Here is a 19,677-nt window from a genome sequence, read left to right on the forward strand (position 1 = left end):
GGATTGGTAATATGGGGAAACTGCAGTAGAATCTCAGAGGTACTCGTAATCCAAAAGAAAGCTGTTCGTCTCATATCCAAGCCACCGCCATGTACGCACTGTAAACAAATGTTTATTAATAATTATATTACGACCGTAGTTAATTTATGCATGTAGAATGCATTATGTTAAGTAAAACATATCACTGATGGTAAATACCGAAATGACTTCACAATCACAACATGAGCAATAGAAATCAGGTGAATATACCTTATGCAGATCACAGAAAACAAAGGCAGGTTATCTAATTTACCCCTTGAAGCTTTTCAAAAGTTACCAACTACGGTACAGGTTCTTGCTAATAATGAATTTACAACTAGATTGAAAAATTGGCTGTTCCAAGATCTTTTTTATTCAACAAAGAAGTCCTTTGAAATGGATGTAGTCGGTATTCAATGGCAGATTACTACATATATTTGGTACAAAAATTGTAATATATATATTTCTCTGTATACAACGTGTCTGTGACGATGTATATTGTATATGTTGTGCTTAATGAAAGAAGATTGATTGATTGATTGATTGATTGATTGATTGATTGATTGATTGATTGATTGATTGATTGATTGATTGATTGATTGATTGATTGATTGATTGATTGATTGATTGATTGATTGATTGATTGATTGATTGATTGATTGATTGATTGATTGATTGATTGATTCAACTAGTTACATAAACTTTTGAGGTAGGTACTGATTAAGTTTCTGATGAACCAATTTCTGAAGTGATGAAATGGCGTATGGCTTTTAGTACCGGGATGTGTCCGAGGACTTCGCTCGCCAGGTGCAGGTCTTTTGATTTGACCTGGCCACCTGCGCGTCGCGATGAGTATGAAATGATGATGAAGACGACACATACACCCAGTCCCCGTGTCAGAGGAATTAACCAATTATGGTTAAAATTCCCGACCCTGCCGGGAATCGAACCCGAGTCCCCTGTGACCGAAGGCCAGCACCCTAACCATTTACCCATGGAGCCGGACTCTGAAGTGATGTCCAGACGTCATTACTTATTGCAAAATATTTCCTGCGTACATTTCAAAGATTTCCTTAAAAGCGTGGAACACTGTATCTTATTTTTCATCAAACACACATGAAGAGACCAAAGGACTATAATTCTACGCTACGAGTGTCCAAACTGGGAGAATCTGGACTATGGAAAATAAAGAAATATGACACGTAGTGATACAATTCACCATTCACGGCTTCCACCACAACAAATATATGGAGCAGTGGAGGCTCGTTAATAATGTGACCAGAGATTCAATCAAAGGTAACACAATATGTTATTCCAGTTTTGTTCCAAGTGCTATTTTTCCCCTTGGCGAAAATCAAATGTGGAATGAATCCTTTAATCATTGAATCGTTGAAACATTTATCTGGCCTTAAAAACAGGCGCATAGCCTTTGTCGTAATACATTAATATATACAGGTCTTGATATTCTCCATATAAACTAAACAAGCTTATTCCAATGACATAACTATATACACCTCAAAATATCTTACATGCCAATAGATACACTTCTGTATAAATATAAATGTACGCTCTATGAAATCTACTCAATTATATTCAAGTAAACTGACAGGTAATTGGAGTAAAAACAAATTAATTATAATATTGTAAAAGAAAGTCCATCGGCAGTGCTGTGATGCTGTTGTTCATCCATGGTCTCAATGAGTCCATCTCACCTTTGAATCCTGATAACATCTGACAGAGAATTTTCACCTAGGTCAATGCGTATAGGCCATTCAAAGGAAATCAGAACAAAAATGTTAGAGATATCGTTGGTGAATACTGTTATACATAGAACATTTAAATAATCAGATATGCATTACACTTAAGGAAAAAGGACGGAAGCCATTACCGGTACCCCTTCTGATGATATGTAGATACCGAGCAATAAATATCGGTACTCGAAGTTAGTGTAGACCACTCCAGTCGTTTTCAATGCACTCGGAAATGCAGTACCATCAATTTACCAATAACTATTTATGAAGACTTTTTGGAAACGTTCAATGGGAGCTGAAGGAATTCTTGACCTACGTTATTATATAAGGTCATACTTAACACCAATATATACTTTAATACATTCCCTTGATTTTTGAGATTAAAAATTAAGTTTAGAATTTGCCCTTCATTAAGGAGAGAACCATTTACTTTAAACTATGATTTTGCTTCCTCTAATGTGTGTTCGGACAACAAAAATAGTTATTCAAAATTATTACGTTAGCTCAGAAAAGTACAGTCGTCTGAATATAGGACAGTATTTGTTTGAACATTCTCATCTAAGTCATTTATCATGACCAGAAAAAGAAAGTGACCAATGACAGACCCCTGAGGCACCCCACATTTCACAATAGATTCTTTTTCGGACACCAGATTTTCCATCACATACTGGGATCGACCAGATACGTATGATCTGAAAATATGTAAGTTTATTTCCAGAAGTGTCATAATATGATAATATTTAAAATAGAATACCATGTGGTACACAATCAAAAGCTTTAAGAAAGTCACACGGGGACACATTAACATAATGTCCTTCTTTAAAACAGCACATTATATAACTAATAACATCATCCAGTGCATTCATTGTTGATTTACCCGGCATAAAGCCATACTGAGAGCTAAACAAAATATATTGGTAGGGTTAGGAAGTTGAGGAAAAATCTTTTTTTCTCGAGTGTCCGAAGACGAGGCCCAACATAATAAATATTCATCTGAGATATTGTAGGCCAAAAAGTGGAGAGTTTTATTTGTCCTCTTTTCCTTTTCCGTTTTTCGTTGTATCATTAGTCCTTTAGACCTTTTCTAGGCCTTAACGTCTTTCTTCTTCGTTTTCAACTTCATTAGACTACATTTCTACTGCACATTCTCAATTTGAATAATCATTAATCCATCCATCACCTCTTAAACATCTTTTCTCTAGTAAATATTGTCCCCTTCTCCGGGGTCGCTCAGTCGGCGGAGCGAGAGTCCCAAAGGGTGGAACGTTCACAGGGCCAAATTTACTCTTTCGGGACAGACCTTCAGAAATATTTTTATTTGCAGGGCCATAAGTGACTGGATAGGTGACATAACATGAAGAAAAAATCATCGGAACCAAATAACAATAACATTTATTAAAATATAAAACAGCCTGGACAGTGCATAAGAAAAAGAAAAAACGATTTACATAAATATAACTCAAATCGATTGATTCTGGTTTGCAACATGAATATAAGTCCACAGCATGCTCATGGCTTCCATTTGATTCGACCTGTCTTCAATTAAACACCATCCGAAGTCATACTCTAGGTCAAATCCTCCATTTATGGAACTGTAACATTGGACCAATCATAATGTTAGCGACAATGTCGTTATGACCAATAGTGCTATATTAGATCATGAAATTACCATATTCCCTTGTGGGAAAAATTTTTTACAAATTATTTCTACCTCCTCATAAAAGTTTGGGTAAATTCCCATCAATTAATTCTCATTAAATTACCATCTCTTTCTCTGAAAATATTAATTAATCATTTTCTAGAAATTTCCTTTATCTTATTTTAGAGAATTCAGTAATAAATTACTTCTAAAAATATTTTTCAATACTCAGAAAATTCACTTACAAAATACTTCGAAAATCTCGGAACATTATCGTAAGAAAAACCTCTCAATCTTATATGAAAATTTTCTTTACAATACCATTGGAAATTCTTTGACAAATTTGTTTGGAAATTCTTTGACAAATTTCTTTGGAAATTCCTTGGAAAATTTCTCCTCCTTCATAGATTACGTTCGACTGTATTCCTTTTATACACCACATTAAACGATTTGCACTGACTAATATACTGTGGATAGATAGAGTATCACGTAGAGAAACGCGCAATCAACGTAAACTAAAATTCACTGGACAATAAACCACATAAGAAAAATCACTAAAAGAAATAACTAAATATGGATAAGCTGTCACACCATAACACAATCTCCCCCAATTATTTACCAGCACATTATATCATATTACCAAGGTTATCATTATTATTATTTTTATTATTATGTCTCCCTTCAGAATTAGGTTGAAGACCCACGCATTATTGGCAGATAATAGTAAAGACTCACCATGGCCTGTGATGAATGACAAAAATAGGATGAATTAAGAAAAATCGAACAACTAATCATCACCACCATCAGTTAGAGATACAACGAAGAATGCACTCATAACCTCAGGGAAAGAGAAAAATAATTATCGAGTCATACTTTATATAATATAAGTTGTTGAGCGAAAGTTTATTATTATTCCCTGAATATTTAATTATATCACCGTAAATCACAATATCCTCATGACTAACACGTACCCTAGCGGTCCCATGTCGTCTAATATCATCATAAAAATTTATCATCACAATCGTCGCTCACGTTTGATTCTCAACAAACATTTTAAATTGTTCCGACTCATTATTATTATTATTATTATTATTATTATTATTATTATTATTATTATTATTATTATTATATCCCTGATTATTACTCCTAAAAGCATCTTCTTGATGAGCTGCCTACTGTCCACAACTATCACCTTCCCTAAGATCGGTCTTACTTCACAAATCATTTCTTTATCAAAGCTTCGATTTAATTATTATTTTAACATAATCCAATTAATTACATCCTTATCGTCATGATTTTTATGAAGTCACACATTATTATTATTATTATTATTATTATTATTATTATTATTATTATTATTATTATTATTATTATTATTATTATTATTATTATTATTAGGCTTCATTCCCCCGTAATTCATTTCGAGGACCTTAATTACTCGTAACCTCGTGAAATTCACTGACAACTGGGGTTTATCAATCATTGAATCAACAATATTCCAAGAATATGCACAAAATGAAACTAATGAATCAATGAATCCGTGACTACTCTACCATCACTACCACTTAAATACTACATCTCTAACTAATCTACATTTCATTAAATAAGAATGCAACCCAACTAGCAATCTACTGAAAGAAAAGAAAATGTAACAAGAGTACTTAGTATTCCGATCTAAATCTCCGGCGTCTTGAATGTAGCTGTAGATGTCGGTTCCTCCTCGGGATTATGGTGGATTGTAGATGAACAAATTCATCGTGCTGGCTCACACGTGTCGACTTAACACATCAGGATTCTTGTGAAGTCAAATAGCGTAGAATCACTCCATCGGTATTTTTGAGTTCCCCAGGATTTCCTTCTTGGTCACTCCATGATGACGGATGGTCTTCGTAGGTGTTTCTGAAACTAAAATTTATTATTAAAATTTGATCCACACTCGTTGTAGATTAACAGTTTGTCTTACAGTACTTAACTGGCGCAATGATGTACACTTTGGTTCAACCCTACAGAAAGCTCCAAATCTTGAGCTCATTTCTCAGTTTAAAGCACATCGGTGAGTTGTCGGAATCTCGAATAATCTACTGTATTATTGACAAAACGATGTTCCTTGGCCAGGTTTGTTTTCGAAGGTTCTATTTCGGTGATAATCTTCCCTCGTAATTCATACTACAACATTCCAAAAATTTCTGCGGCAACACTTGACGTAATGTGTGTACTGACTGTCCGTGGTTTGGAAAGTTCCACCCAGGGAAATGTGCGGCAATAATATATCGCACTAGACTGAATCGTCTACACGGAAAATTAAATTAGCACTCTTAAATATCATAGTCGTCGTGCATTACTACATTGTAGTCAGTTAAAACCACACTGTTCGCTTTCTTCACTGGAACTGTACTGTTCGACGTCTCTTCTAAAACTCTACTGCTCGCTGTCTCTCTTCTGAAACCACACAGTTCGACGTCTTTCTAGAATGATTCTCCGACCATCCAACATCATCACCAATTTTCATTGGTCGCCAGCTATTCTGCGACGTTATTCATTCTTCTAAATTTGGAGCAGATCTTTCTGAAATGTGACTCCAATTGGCTTCCGGCTCACTAGGTGACGTGAACCCTGTGACGTGCGGAGGCCTTGATCGCATGACCCAGTTCTCTCTCGTCCGCAGCGGAACAGCACGGTAATCAGCTGGTGCTTGCTCACGCGTAGACCCGTATTGCATTACGAAAATTAAACCAACTTCTCTAAATCCAATAAAATACCATTTGGACGGGTACAATATATACATTTGAACCATATCTGAAGAGAGAGAAAATGAAATGAAAAATTAAACTAGTGCTTGAAATAAACCAGGGGTATGCAATGACGTGTAAGATAAGTGAAATGCTGAAAGGAGAAAATAATGATGTGAATGTTTTTCAAGAGGAAGATCTCACTTTCTTCAAGTATGGAACCTTATCATCCGTTGATGTGGAGAGAAGTTTCTCTATGTTTCGCAATGTGCTTTTTGAAAACCGACGATCATTTACACTTAGGAACCTGGGGATGACTATTGTGATATACTACAAAGCAACTGAGGTAAGGTTTCTGAATTAAAATTAATAATAATAATAATAATAACAATAATAATAATAATAATAATAATAATAATAATAATAATAATAATACTTACTTACTCCTCGGCGCTACCACCCTTGTAGGGCCTTGGCCTCTCTGACGATTGTAGCCCAATCTTCACGGTCTTCTGCACGCCTCCTCCATCTTCTTATTCCCATCTTTCTTAAATCCTCCTCCATATCATCCAGCCATTTTTCCGGGGTCTTCCTTTCATAATAATAATAATAATAATAATAATAATAATAATAATAATAATAATAATAATAATAATAATAATGGTAATGTTATTTGCTTTACGTCCCAATAACTACTGTTACGGCTTTCGGAGACGTATATGAACCGGAATTTTGTCCCGCAGGAGTTTTTTTATTTGCCAGTAAATCTACCGACACGAGGCTGACGTATTTGAGCACCTGCAAATACCACCGGACTGAGCCAGGATTGAACCTGCCAAGTTGGGGTCAGAAGGCCAGCGCCTCAACCGTCTGAGCCACTCACCCTGGCAATTCCAATTTCTAAGCAGAACATCATTCCACTTATACTAATTTCAATTCCTTTCTCCAGGATATCCATTGGGGGTCCACTGAATTCACTCTAGGTGGAAAAGATATTCAATTCTAAATTTTGCTACTACTTTTTACCAAACATGGAATTCCTTTTTAAATTATGTTCATCTAAATCACTAATTTAAACTTTTTGCATCTGGTTTGTAAATGGGTGGATTTAACTAATTTTGAGGTGCTGAATACATGGGTAAAATCAGTTTTCATCTATGACGGCACATTTCCTAAATACACAGCAGAATAAAAATTGGTAATAGCGAAAATTGACACAATTAAGTCAAACAAAAATACACATTCAGAACGTTTAAAATCAACACAATTTTGTAAGTATATATGGGCATGATGCCAATAAAAGGTCCAAATCAGTTCAGAAGTTAGTTTCACCTTTCATCGTCTTTGGTTTTTGAAAAATGCGATGACGGAGCTCTTCTTTTGTTTGCCGTTTCTTTACTCTCCATAGCAAGACCCCAGCAGTAGTCACCCATCATTAAAAGGGTACCAATGGCCTTGGTAACGGTGTTCCATGGTAAGAATGTCTTGGTGAAAGCGTTCGCCCTGCTCATCGCTTACGGCTCCCAAATTTTCCGGGAAGAAATGAAGGTGAGAATGCAAAAAGTGAATTTTAAGCGACATTCTACACCCCAAGTTCTTATAGTTGTCCAACAGGTCATTCACAATGGTAACATAGTTTTTATCTTTTCTGTTACCCAGAAAGCGCTTCACAATTGCCTTAAAAGAATACCAAGCAGCTAATTGGATATCTGTGAGTTTGGTATCAAAAGTTGGATCTTTTAGAGCAAATTTCTTATTTGTGGTCCGACAAATATACTCTCTTTCAGCTTTGCCTCACTTAAATTGGGAAACTTTTCTTCTCAATAATTGAAGGCCTCACCTTCTTTATCCAGAGCTTTTACAAAGTTCTTGATAAGGCTCAACATGATATGAAGGGGAGACAAAATTATTTTATCGGGCTCAACCAATGGAGTACTGTGCACATTTACGTTTCCAGGAACATATGACTTCCTTATAGGCCATTCCTTGACTGTATAGTGGTTCTTGGTGTCATAGCTGTCCGAAAGGCACCAAAAAGCAGCAGTATTTCGTGAATCCAGCCTGTAAACCTGTAAGGAGTGCAACAACTTTTAAATCACAGCAAGGCTGCCATTCATGATCCTTGTATTTGATTGCCTCTAGCAGCAAAGCCATGGTTTCATAAGTTTCTTTCATGTCTACAGCGTTAGCCAAAGGTACCGATGGAAATGCATTGCCATTATGCAGTAGTACTGCTTTCAAGCTGGTTTTATTGGAGTCAATAAATAGTCGCCACTCTTGTAGATTATATTGTACACCTAGCTGCATCATCAGAACATTGACATCTCTACATACACACATTGAATTCTGCATATCGAAATATTGAACGAAGGAAGCACCTCTTGATCTGAAACAGGAAATTTTTGTCCCTAGAGCTAGAAGGTTCCGTTGTTGCAGTCTCGACCCCAAGAGTTCAGCTTGCTATTTCGAAACTTTTAGATCGCGAACCAAATCGTTCATTTCCTCCTGATTAAAGAGCTGAGGCGAAGTGTCATGATATTGAGGGCAGTACTCCTCTATATGTTCAATACTCTCTGACTCACTTGATATGGTGTCTGGTTCCGTGGCTTTCAAATTACAGACAGGAACAGACAACCCCTCATCATGGGGCACAGGCAAATGCACTGAAGACACATTCGGATACATTATTTTATGTCTAGTTTTGCTTGAATGTCCCTGAAATATTTATAAGACAGAAGTAACAGTCTGAATAATGCTCTTTAGGCTCACACCACACCATCGGAACTGCGAATGCCATGGCTCGGCAATTTCCTTCAGCCACTCGGTTAAGGTTGCAGTACAGGTTATGCAGGCAATATGAGGTGCAAAATTTTGAATTTAATCACCAACAGGACAATCAAAATACAATGTATATGCCTTCTTAACCAAATCAGTGAATGGTTTTCTTTGGGTTTTGGAGTGAATTTCCCACACACATAACAAAAGTTGTCGTGGTGGTTTAGACAGCAACGAGATTTACTAGTTGCCATTTTTCTTAGTGTAAGTTTTAAACACAAAAAGTTTGCACTACCTTTCACAGGAAAAATTCACTGAGGATCTCTTTCACACCACTGGATTACCACACCAACCATTTACTGACGATTTGTAGATCTTCTAGCTCTCCTCTGCAAGTCAAAAACAAACAATTAAACATCAAAACATAAAGACAGCAAGAAGCGAAATACTGAAACGAAAAATAAAAAACCTTTAAAAACTCAAAAATGGTACGTGCTAGAACATTTTAAAAGGTACATTCGGATTCTACACACCAAAATACATAGTAGTTGATGTATCACATCGCAGATGCAAAATAGCTGTTGACTAGTGATATACGTATATGATGTCTGAAGGAAGAAGTACTTCGATCTGTATGTTGCATACCACCAGAATTTTGCATTTTCAAACATTATATTCCTTAATTAAATATGTAATTAAGCCTGAAATTTTGAATGAATTTGGATCGCATGTTTAAAACCTTTCTTGCCAGCTTTTAGGTCCTTTTTTGGATATTTTAAAGTCTTGTTATAGTTCTTCTATATCCGAGACCTATTTATTAGACAAAACTTATTCATAAATTTGTACTAGCATCACATATTCGTTTTCTTCTTTTTAGAGAATCGGAACAACAGAGACCGAACAATAGCTGCTACTATTTGATCTATCATACTTTTTGTCAACTGAAACCGTCCTTGAAATCATTAGTTGCTTGAAAGTAACAAATTTGAAGACATTCATCATGCTCATTGTCAGAGGAATAGAGATAGAACTATTAAGAGATTTTAAAAAGTTGTTGGTAAAGCCATAATGATCCTTTCTGTTTGAAGGTTTCAAGCTACTAACAACTTTTTCCACTTCTTCACAGTTAACCTTTCACCATTTAAGATTCTATTTACATGTGGTCAGTTTGTAAATTAAGCGTGTAAGCCCTCCAATATCCATACTACTTCCTTGTTGAAATTTAGAACACATGTTTTCAACTCAATGGATAAACAAATAAACAAATTGGGGTAATTTGTAGGCACAGGTCATACGTCAGAAGATCTGACACACTTATTTACTGTCCAGCTCTTTTTCCAAGAATTCTGAAAATGTTGTAAAAAATTAATATTTGCAGAAATTATAGCTTCCCTACGTGCCACTTTATATTTGTTTCGCACGCAAATATTTTTGTTTGTATTTAACGCGTTCTGGATATTATGTAGTGTATAGAATAGCATAACCTTTCTTTTTAAAACCCGACGCTCAGCAGTATACCATTTTAATGTATGTTTAGTTTTCTGATGATCAGTAGATATCTTAGTCCATAAAAGAGTTTAATAATAGTTAAACGCTTCAAGAACGACACTGAGAAACATATTACAACATTCTAGATCTGAATATAAGTAGTAGGGCAGTGGGGATTCAAAAACCATGGTGTCAGCACTTTTTCTGCTGCGTCAGCACCCGGGGTCATTGACCCCAGCTATTGACCTCGTGACGTCATGACCACGTGCTCTTGTTTGTAAACAAAGCCACGTGCTCTTGTTTGTAAATAAAGCCACGTGCTTCTTGACAGCTGTCAAGCTGACAGCTGCCATCTTTAAACAAGACAGCATCGCTAACCTCTGTGCTGCCATCTTTACGGCACTCAACCTCATGGCTGGTACTTCATGCACGTGGTGGCGGGCAATTTTGAAATTCCACGTGCTGTTTTGACAGCTGTCAAGGTGACAGCTGACATCTTTAAAAAAGACAGCATCGTGCTGGCATCTTGACGGAGCAAAAACTTCATGGCTGCCACCTTATGCACGGTTGAAATACCACGTGCTTTTTTGACAGCTGACAACTGCCATCTTTAAACAACAGACTATCACTAACTTTAGTGCTGGCATCTTGACGGGGCTAAAACTTTATGCCTGCTACCTTATACATGTAGTAGCGAGCAATTTGAAATTCCACGTGTTTTTTCTGAAAGCTGTCATCCTTTAACCACGTGGGCATGGACTTTAAACATGGCTAACTTCAGTGGTGGCATCCTGACGGGGCTAAAACTTTATGGTTGCTACCTTATTCACATAGTGACGGGCAATTTAAAAAAATCCACGTGCTTTTTGACACCTGTCAAGATAACAGTCGCCATCTTTAACTACGTGCACTTGTCTTCGAACATGGCTTACCTGAGTGCTGCTATCTTGACAGAAGTAAACTTCATGGCACGAAATTTAAATGGAACTTAATGGGACTTAGCTACGCTGCGAACGAGCAAGCTGCCCTTCTCAACTTACTACTATCTTAGTTATAAAGTAAGCTGCCCTTCTTGACACATACTTACCATCTCATAGAGAGCTGCCCTTCTCAACATACTATTATCTTAGAGAACGTAGTTTTTAGGTATACTTAAACCAAGCCGCTGTTTTCAACACTCTAAGACTTTGTTTTTTGTTGACACACTCACTATCTTAAACGAAGCTGCTGTTGCTATTACCAACAACAGGTGTTGAAAACACTGTTTGTTGTGTTCAGAACACTAAAATATGTTTAGTGCTTAGCAGGGGATACTTTTCTCCTAAGAATATGGTTTCGAACAAAGAAAAAATATATCGTCTACTGCAATAGCAACAAGACTACAATCGATCACTATAGTCGATGTTGTTACCTCCAACAGGTGTTCAGAACACTGATCGTTATGCTCAGAACATGTTTACTGCTTAGCAGTAGATACCTTTGTCCTAAAAAGATCGATTCGAACAGAGAGAAAAAATTGCTTACTGTAACCCTTCTCAACATACTATCTTAGAGCGAGCTGCACTTCTCAACATACTATTCTCTTAGATAACCTAGTTTTTAGGCATACTTAAACCAAGCTGCTGTTTTTAACATAGATTTAATGCAAGCTGCTCTTCTGAACACTCTAAGACCTTCTTTCTTGACATACTTACTATAGAAAAATGTAACAGCCTCTTCCTCCTCCTCCTCCTCCTCCTCCTCCTCCTCCTCCTCCTCCTTCTCTACCTCCTCCTCCTCCTCCTCGAGTGATGTGCAGACGTAGAATTTAAGCATACGATCCTAACCTTATCTTGACAAACAAGAAGAGGGAGCGGTAGGAAGAGGAGGAGGAGGGGAAAGTACAGTAATACTTCTAATGATAAACATGTGAACAAAGGAATACATAATGAAAAATACAGGAATATGCCAATTCTACATTATTTATTATCATTGTATCTTGAATGTACAAGATAATTATTTTTCTATATCTTGAATGATAATATAATTTGCTGTACTACAGCATTAGAAATTTCCCCTTCTTAATGTACAACTTAATCGTTCTTGGCATCTTGAACGTTAATGTAATTTTCAAACACGTTGGTGTACCCCTCCCTTCTTAAATGATAATGCAATTTCCCCTTCTTACAGATAATGTATGTACAGCAATGTTAATTATGCATCTTTTACGTGTTGCTGTACCCCCGTGGAACACTTGTAAGGGAATCACTATCCCATACACGTTTACCATCGAACGGAAACAATGTACATTTATTTTGCTCGATCGTATATACATGATGTTTGCGTGATTGAATTTCTTTTTGCGTACAGAAAGCGGCATTTCTAGATGTTAGTACATCGCGATAGTGTTGAACGTGTAAACGGCTAACGATGCTTGAACGTACGCCTTTTGCTTTCTTAACATAGAGTTAATTTTGAGTGTCATAGGCATAAATTTTTGGTTCTAAACCAATAAACTCAGTCATGATATTCATGCCACATTCATCTTTCATAAGCCCTATTCTTGTTCTGTGGCCGAATGTTAAATGGATTACTAGGTGAAAAGGAAGTGTCAAAGTATGAGAATGATTTTGCATCACGTCGTAGACGTCTGTCCCCCGAATACGATAAATGAAACTATCAATCAATCACTACTGATCTGCATTTAGGGCAGTCGCCCAGGTGGCAGATTTCCTATCTGTTGTTTTCCTAGCCTTTTCTTAAATGATTGCAAAAAAAAATTTGAAATATATTGAACATCTCCCTTGGTAAATTATTTCAATCCCCAACTCACCTTCCTAATGACAGCAATGACATTTACAGTAAGATACAAAAGTTGAAAACTAGAAAAGCAGCTGGAATTGATAAGGTTTCGGGGTATATACTAAAGACAACGGGTAGGAATATAGTACCATATCTGAAGTACTTATTTGATTATTGTTTGTATTATGGAACTATACCAAATGAATGGAGAGTTGCAATAGTAGCCCCTGTGTATAAAAGAAAGGGTGATAGACATAAAGCTCACAATTACAGACCAGACAGTTTGACCTGCATTGCATGTAAGTTTTGGGAAGGCATTCCTTCTGATTATATAAGACATGTTTGCAAAATTAATAACTGGTTTGATAGAAGGCAGTTTGGGATGAAGTAAACGGCAAATATCAATCACGATGATAATTCTCGTTGTTGCTAGAAAAAATATTAATGTATGTCTGTTTAGTGATCAGGTCGAAGGGTGGTTGAATCCTCAAAAGCTCCGCCATCAGCTGTTATAGATGGTCTAGGCATCACTGAAGAGGCGTACTAGGTAAGGTAGCTTTCCTTACCGAGCTAGAATTTGCTACTGCTAAGCCGACTAAAATGCATGCACTAACGAACCTTATAAGCATCACTTTTTACCAGGCACTGGCTGCATATTAATGTGTGCCTGTTTAGTGATCAGCTCGAAATCTTGTTAGAACACCAACAGCTCTGCTATCAGCTGTTATAGATAGCCTAGGCATCACTAAAGAGGCGTACTAAGTAAATGAGGAGTAAGGTAGTTTTCCTCACCGAGCTAGAATTTGCTACTGCTAAGCCTACTAAAATGCGATCAGCTCGAAGGCTGGTTAGATTCTCAACAGCTCTGCTATTAGCTGTTATAGATAGCCTAGCTATGACTAAAGAGGCTTAATAAGTAAATAAGGAGTAAGGTGATTTCTTTACCGAGCATGCATCAACCGCCTGTATGAGCAACAGTTTTACACCAGGGACTGGCTGCATCGCTCATACGTTTGTCACTTTCATATTGTTAAACCCAAGTATAAGACAGAGACAGATCAATAAACTTACTTTTTTAAGCAGATGGTACTCGGATAAAGTAGACGAGAGATATCAATGACGATGATGATTTTCTAAAAAGAAAGAAAGAATCGTAAATATACAAAAAATTAATGATAATAATAATAATAATAATAATAATAATAATAATAATAATAATAGCTGCCTCTGTGGATCATTGGTAGAGTGCCGGCCTCCGGATCCCCAAATAACGGGTTCAAACCCGGCAGAGATAGTCGGATTTCTGAAGGGCGGGAAAAAGTCCATTCGACACTCCATGTCGTACGATGTCAGCATGTAAAAGATCTCCGGTGACGCATTTGGTGTTTACCCGACAAAATTAATTAAATCTCGGCCATAGACGCCCAAGAGAGTTTCGGTTTACTCGGTCTGCCATCTAGTGAGCCTAGAGTAAAACGGAACGTCGAAATTAACGACCAGACAGCCAGGTGGCGTCAACTTGAAATGTCCGCACGCGGTAGCTGAGGCCATACGATACTGTATGTTGGGTCATCAGCCCAGAGGCTGGTTGGATCCTCAAATAGCACCACCAAAGGCTATGCTAGTACTAGGGAAACTGCAAAAACCAATGGCAAAGCCCAAATGAGGCGTACTAGGCAAGATGAGGAGTGAGGTAGTTTGCCATTGCTTTCCTCACTGGATCAGAAGGTGATGCTGTAGCACAACTGATCCTATGAGCAACACCTTTCATAACACTCAGACACTAGTTGTGCTCCAAATGTCATTACTCAGCACCACCCATACCACAGCAGCTTCCATATTGTCACAACCATGGATGAGACTGGGACTTCGGTGGAAGCTACACTTTGCTCTGGCCTGTCCCAAGAGACGAATACAAAAATACTGCATCCATCAAGAAATTATACGATAATAATAATAATAATAATAATAATCATAATAATAATCATCATCATCATCATCATCATCATCATCATCAAAGAATTAAACTTCGTTTTTGAGCAGATATTAACCAGGATGATGATGATGATGATTTTCTAAAAACAAAGAAAAATAAATCGTAAATATATATACAGTTAACTTCTTCATAGATTTTTCTTTTAAAACAGCACACATACCTACCTTATTTGAAAGCAGCTTCGATCAAAGTGAGAGAATACCGTAAACTGCTTATTCGTTTATATATACAAAAATTCATACGGTCAGGACTTAACACACTGCGACTACGTTGACTGCCTTATGTATTAATGCCGTGCGTCTGAACAGCACACACAGAATACTTCTCATGCTCTGTCTTGTTGCCATGCGGACACCAGAAAGTGTTTATGTCAGCACAGCTTCGTTGCGTACAGTCGTAACAAAAGTTTACTCACTACATGATTTATCCTATCCGAATTCCCTTGGTCAACTCTTGTTCTTTTCAAACTCCTACAGTAACAGCTAAGTGTCCCAGTCTAACATTGCTACCTCTAAATTTGTTAGGGAAGTGGCCGGCTTGCACGAAGGAGCTCTTAGATAAAAATCTCTGTCTTTACCGAGAATCTAACCCGAGATCTACTAAGCAAGCGCTGCAGAGACGGCGAAGTGCCGGAATTTAGTCCTGCAAGTGTTCTTTTACACGAGGCTGGCGTATTTGAAATACTACCGGTCTGAGCTAGGATCGAACTTGTCAAGTTAAAACGGCAATGCCTCAACTGATTGAGCTAGACTACTTAGTTTAGCAGGTATCTGTAATGAGTACGTCTTAGTGCACTGTCGGCTGAGGTAAACAGACTTCTTTCTTAAGTAAAAATCTATTGAGAATCCAACCCGACGTCTACAAAGCAACGCTGCAGAGATGGCGAAGTGCCGAAATTTAGTCCTACACGTGTTCTTTTACACAAGGCTGACGTATTGAAATACTACCGACGGAGCTTGCATCGAACTTGCCAAGTTAAAACGGCAATGCCTCAACTGATTGACCTACTTAGTTTAGCAGGTAGAAGCATGAGCTAGTATCAACTTCCGACAACCTATTCTATTCTAGTAATTTCTATCCTTATCCTCTGCGAATATATTCTATCCCGGTCAAACAGGCTGTGGATTTTATTAAGAATACAATTGTGTGTCCATATTCTTTCAGTACAGTTTCGATGAACGATATACTTTGTACCTAGTCCTCCCAAGGTTCGCAAAAACGCTGACCGTGTACATTCCATAAGCAAAGATAAGCAGCTGTGCTCTAGCGAGAGCGCACAGCAGCTTATACGTCTTGCTTAAAAGCTTCAAAAATATTCTGTTTACGCCTCTCGTAGTCTAAAATCTGTTTATGCCGGCTTCTTTGTTTTAACACTCCAAGTTGATTCCCAGCGAAGTCAGAGATTTTTATGTAGTCTACGTCCCCGTAGCATGCCTGCCTCTTAGCTGGAGGTTCCGGGTGCGAATCCCAACCAGGTTCGAGATTTGTTCTCGACCTAAGGACTAGTTCGAGGTCTACTCAGCTTACATGATTAGATATCGAAGCCGGGGGTCTACCAAGCAACTGCTGCTCAAACAGTGTTTACTTCTTACGACTGGCAGGAAATACTGTGTCCATAGATAATCCTTATTGCACGTAGTGTACAATCTGTTTACGCCGGCTTCTTTTCTTTAACACTCCAAGGTCGATTCCCAGCGAAGCCAGAGAATTTTATGTAGTCTACGCTCCCGTAGTGTGCCTGCCTCTTAGCCGGAAGTCTCGGGTTCGATTTCTGGCTAGGTTAGAGATTTTCTCTCGACCTGAAAGCTAGTTAGAGGTATATTCAGAAATCGAACCCATGGTCTACCAAGCAACTGCTGCAGAGACGCTAAAGTGCCGGAAATTTGTCCAGCAAGTGTTCTTTTACACAAGGATGACGTGTTTGAAATACTACCGGACTGAACTGGGATCGAAATTGCTAAGTTAGGTAAAAAGACCAGTGCCTCATCCGATTGAGCTACTCAGTCGATCAAGTAGATAATAATCTACTATATAAGTTCGTATTAACAGCAGATTATTCTATAGCTGAGGCAGAGGCGCGTGGGCCTCTTACTGCTAGTTCAATTCCCGGTTATTTGATGTGAAAGACAAAGCAAAGGCGGGAAGGAACTTGCAAAGCCAGTGCCCCAACCGATTGAGCTACTTAATGCAGCAGGTAAAGAATAACCTATTCCAAAATTTATGCTTGTTACTCCAAGTTAGCAGAAGTGTCGTTCGTATATACACTCTAATCTCCCTACTCGTCGTAGCACAGAGCTGAGAGACCTGACTCGAGAACTCAGTCTTTGCCACTTGCTAGGCCCTAATCTCTTTTAATGCTCAAATCTAACTCGAAGTGTACGAAGCGACCGCTGCAAAGACGCCGAGGTGCTGGAATTTAGAGTAGCAAGAGTTCTTTTACGTGCTAGTAACACGAAGCTGACGTACTTCAAATACCACCGGACTCAGCTAGGATCGAACTTGCTGAGTTAAGTAAAAACGCCAGTGCCTCAACTGATTGAGCTACCCAGTTCGGCAAGTAAAAATAATCTACTCTATAGGTTCGAACTGACAGCAGACCATTCCGTAGCTCAAGCCGAAACGTGCAGGCCTCTTACTGTTAGTTGAAATCCCTCTTCAGCTAAGCACCGGTCGCTAGGCAGGGGGCACCGCCCTTTTAAAGTCGTTAAGTAGCGTCGTCTACTTTAAGTCATGGATTTTTACGTAGAGTTTGTACAAAGTCTACTCAAGAGACCTTGAGTAGCACCTTGCTATAAGATGGTGGTATGTCAACAGGGCAGCTTGTTTTATAACTAAGATAGTAGTAGGTTGAGAAGGGCAGCGTTAAACTTCGTAGCTATGTCCCCGCTGCGTAGCTAAGTCCCGTTAAGATCTATTTAAATTCCACGCCATAATGTCTACTTCTGTCAAGATAGCAGCACTCAAGTAGGCCATGTACAAAACAAGTGCACGTGGTTAAAGATAGCGGCTGTTATCTTGACAGATGTCGAAAAAGCACGTGGAATTTTCCAAATTTCTCGCTACTACATGCATAAGGTAGCAGCCATGACGTTTAAGCCCCGTCAGGATGCCAGCACTTAAGTTAGTCAAGTTTAAAGTCCATGCCCACGTGGTTAAAGAATAACAGCTGTCAGAGAAAGCACGTGGAATTTCAAATTTCGTGCGCCTACGTGCATAAGTTGGCAGCTATGAAGTTTTAGCCCCGCCAAGATGCCAACACTGAAGATAGCAATAGTCTGATGTTTAAATATGGCAGCTGTCACCTTGACAGCTGTCAAAAAAGCACGTGGAATTTCAAATTTCGCGCGCCCATGTGCATAAGGTGGCAGCCATGAGGATTTAGCCCCGTCAAGATGCCAGTACTGTCGTTAGCGATGCTCTCTTGTTTAAAGATGACAGCTGTCAAAAAAGCAGGTGGCCAAGCACGTAGCTTTATTTACAAATAAGAGCACGTGGTCGTGACGTCACAGTCACGTGGTTATGACATCACGGGGTCAATGACCTCGGGTGCTGACGCAGCAGAAAAAGTGCTGGCGCCATCAATGTGAAAACATTCCACCTCTCTCTTATGCAACCAACGTTCATTATTCTAAAGTATATCAAAATTACACTCCCTTACGAATGCATGTAGTTCTAGAGTTTTATCCCTTGAACTACAGATATTTAGACGAAAAATGTTCAGACTTATGGTTCTTTCACTGTGATTAAATTTGTTTCCCGTGCCACTTCTGTACTCCTCACATTTCAATTTGGTAGGAATATTCTTCTCCTTATTAGTAGTAGTAGTAGTAGTAGTAGTAGTAGTAGTATCACCTTATCACCACCGTCACCATAATTCATGAAGAACATTGAGAACATACATGCTAATAATGCATGTCAATTCCTCTACCTGTAACACCATATCAAATTCCATATACCGGTAATAACATGTGGGCTACCCTTATCCCACTTCACCTTATCTCTTTTTTTGTTTGTAAGACTAACAGTTCACCGATTAACTTGGAACTTTATCGGATAAAACATACAGGACAACAGAGAAAATAAAATAATCATAAGTGAAGACCCTCTTAGAACTGCCAAAGCAAGGTCAGGAACACAATAACTTATAGCCCCTTTACTATACGTTGTCCCAAAGTATGCATGTCTCTATAGATTGCCACAAAATTATGTATATCACAGAATTTTAAGCCGACCAATGTACTGGGCTCTGGCAGCTTCCGACTGGATTTTTAAAGGCCGACCTGAACGGCATTGGCAATTTAAAGGGTGCGTGCTCGTACTACCCCCTGGCTCCAAGAGGGTTAAATACGAAACCTGTCAAGTGCAAATTCACAGCTCCAAAGAGAACGAGTGCGTAGACTTTGTGCTATCCCAGGATGGCGGTATAGTGAGAATTATCATCCCTGTGTATTGTCAATGCAATTTGATCAGATTGTAGTAGCAATATATTCCAGTTAGCCG

Source organism: Anabrus simplex, chromosome 2, assembly GCF_040414725.1.
Source record: "Anabrus simplex isolate iqAnaSimp1 chromosome 2, ASM4041472v1, whole genome shotgun sequence".
In the NCBI taxonomy this organism is placed as follows: domain Eukaryota; kingdom Metazoa; phylum Arthropoda; class Insecta; order Orthoptera; family Tettigoniidae; genus Anabrus; species Anabrus simplex.